We start from the raw sequence: 3,537 nt of genomic DNA, 5'->3' as shown, positions 1-3,537 counted from the left end.
ACCACGCCAACTGCCATCAAAATCACAGAGAGATCCACCTGGGTGCATCAAAGCCACTGCAAAATCGTTCACCAACCAGATCCGGAGCAGGTGGAAGAGAGACGGAGCCAAACCACTCAATAGCCATGGGTTTGGTCCACATCATCTTGCTGTATGAATTAGTGGAGGCAATCCAGATGACGCACGTAAAGCCTCCCATTCCATCAGCCTGCCAAACTCCACCATTGCAACCAACGATGACAGAAAAGTGCCCTAGCATGGCACATCCTGTAGCCTGCTTGCCACTACAAGATGCAGGAATCATCTCATTTCCTCTTAACATCCTCATGAACGAAGCACGACAAACTGGAAGTGATTACCCTCATGGTTCTTGGTACGCTCGTATCAAGTCAGGGAAGACTTGGACCACTGGTTGGGACTCCGTTGTGGTCCATTCTGAGCCCAAAACAAAATGGGTTCAAAATAGCTGTGCCCAAGAAGCAAAACGAATTGTCAGAAAGATAACTCGAGGGAACTGGTTAGGAACTGGAACTGGCACAATGACAGATATTCAACTCGTTATCGTAACCCACAAGATTGCAGGATGCATGGACTTGAGACTCTGTCCTGATTTTCGTGAACATCACACTGGTTTTCCTGTAACTATATGCATGTTGTCATCTTTGACAACACCAGTCGTGACATCGCCTTTCCAGCGCAAACCACACATCAAACCGACAGCCTGGATGGAAACACCTGACAAAAAAGCCCAAAATTCAGGTGTCATGGACGCATTATATCAACCATTTGCAGGAGAAAAACATGACTGGAATCCGTTGTTATCAAACACGTGGTATCGTTATGCTACATTAATTGCTAAACAAAATAGGAAAAGTAATTGCTTTGTTTGTTCTTTTATGCCACATTCTGTAACGCAACAAAGAGTGCATTCAAAGGTATTTGGAGATAAAATGGCTCGAGCTGCGTATATGTTAATATCTTCGCATAAACCTGATCAACATTTTCCAGTTCTTCGCAATGCTTCGAGAGGAGAGACTGTTCCAAGTTTGGATACCATTTTGGAAACTGAAAATCAGGTTATGACCGAGAGCGGATTGCGATTACCAGTATGCGTTGCAATGTACGGTACAGGTCAAAATCTAGGTTTTATAGATGAGAATAGATGTTTATACGTGCTACCGTTAAACACCAATGTCACCATTTTACCTGTATCTTCACATCTTTGGTGGTTATGTGGTTGGAAAGTATATTCTTTTATTCCTCCGAAAGCCTACGGTATGTGCGCACCTGTTACTGTGACTGACAATACTTTCATCGTTACCAGTCGTCCAGCACACCATCATGTGAAAAGAAGAGTGTCGTTTAAGCCCCACGATTCGATCTGGGGAACTGATGTTCCAGAACAATTCAAACACCATAGCACGGGAAGTAAGGTAATGTTAGCTCTTTTTCCACAAATTGGAGTAGCTAAAAACATGCTACGAATTGAAACAATTGACTACAGGTTTCAAGTGTTTGTAAATGCCAGTTTGGAAGTAGATGAAATGCAAAACACTGAAATTGCAGCAATTAGACAAATGGTGCTGCAAAATAGAATGGTTTTGGACCTTTTGACAGCCCCACAAGGGGGCGTCTGTGCTATGGTGGGTGATACTTGTTGTACGTACATACCCGAAGAAGCGAATTCCATAAACATGACTGATGCTCTGTCTGTTGTCAGGGATCTCAGAGATGCCATGGCCAAAGATCACCGGCCTGATCAACCGTGGATCTTTGACGGACTCTTTGGGGGCTCTTGGTATAAGACTTTGCTCAGAATGTTTATCCCATTCGCAATTGTGATTGTACTTATTTTCTTAGTCATTGGTTGTATTATTCAATGCTTAAGAACAATGCTAATGAATATGATAACTAATTCCCAGGTGCAAAGGTTTTGTATCAACAAATGCGTGAAGGGGACCCAGTGTTGTAGCTAGGGATAGTACACCATGGCCAGAGAGTGGTTGCTCCAAAGAACAAAAGCAAAAAAGGAAACGGAGAGCCGAGAAGGAGTTTTCCTCATTAAAAACCCTCAAAAATGGAGAGGTTATATATCACAGCAGCAAAATTGTGATAGAGGTTTTTCGCCTTCTCCATGGTAAGTTAAATAATATTAGACGTTGGATAGATGAGATTAGAATGGTTCCCTGTGCAATTAGTATGACGTGCATGCATGAAATCTTTTGGAAATGTATGAACTGATGTTTAAATGTACAACAGGAGGGAATGATAGAGTGTTTATGCACATTAGTAAACATATTACGTTATTTCATGTTTAGATTAAGTAAACATATGTTTTTTCATGTTTAGCTTAGGATATATTATGAATTGTGCACGTTTAATTTCAGTCTAATTTAGTTAAATAAAACTATCAGTCTTATTAGTTCAATAGCCGTTGGAGAAAAAGCAGCGGCTCCAACTTCAATCTGAGACCCGCCCAACACTGAGTTGTTCGTAACCGATTGGACGGGAAAGGTCGACTTGTTCGCAACTGATTGGACAACAGATCGCCACTCTGTATGTTTAAAAACTTGTCGGAGCGGGAGCTCGTTCTCTTTTTGCTCTTTTGCTCTTTGTCTCTTTGTTCTCTGTGCTCATGTCTTCGTCCCACTGAGACGAGAAGTGCTTTCTCTGTCTCATTAGAATAAAGTAGTTTTTTGTTCACCATCTATTGTACTTGCTGATATTTTTATCAAGAGAACTCCAGACAATACGCGAACCAGGAAAGACAAACGAAATTTTAACCGAACAACACCATTTTTTGTTTCCTAACTGACATCAGAAAAATGTTTTATAGCAGCTAAAACAGTGGTCCCCAACCTTTTTTGCGACACGGTTTAATGTCAGACAATATTTTCACGGACCGGCGGATAAAGAAACTTTCCAAAGACATTTGTTTTTGACTAATTTTGCTAGGTTACGGTGGGCTAATTTTAGCGGTATGTATCACGTGACCTAGACAAGTGTTTTGACATGCGTCAAGAGTAAATCATAGATGGATGTAATCTGGTAATTTTTCATTTTATGTAAATTATTTATTCTTTCTGCGCGGCCCGGTACCAAATGACCCACGGACCAGTACCGGTCCGCGGCCCGGGGTTTGGGACCTCTGATCTAAAGTACCCAATACACGCAGGCTGATATTTTTAGTGAAATGCAAACCACCAATAAAATGACTTGGAGTGTCCCAAAACTACTTCAAAATGACCTCAGAAATGGCGAGTTTCAGAAGGTCACGCCAGGATGATTCGGAGAAGATGCTTTCTTGTTACTCATCCAGTTATGAATATATATATATGTGACGGGTGTCACAACAGTGACTGTCTTCATCTCCACGATGCTGCCGTATTAATGAAGGCGAGACGCGTGGATGTGTCTTTTTATTTCTTTTATTTCTGCAACACAGTATGGCAGAAGGGATGGGTGAAGTCGCATGGGTTTCGTCTTGTGATTAACCCGAATCTCCTCGAGATTGTTCTCAAATGCAAAACATTGTAG

This window comes from Hippocampus bargibanti, linkage group LG09, assembly GCF_051943395.1.
Source record: "Hippocampus bargibanti isolate YZ-2025 linkage group LG09, ASM5194339v1, whole genome shotgun sequence".
Classification (NCBI taxonomy): domain Eukaryota; kingdom Metazoa; phylum Chordata; class Actinopteri; order Syngnathiformes; family Syngnathidae; genus Hippocampus; species Hippocampus bargibanti.
Note: the sequence above shows the minus strand (reverse complement) of the source record.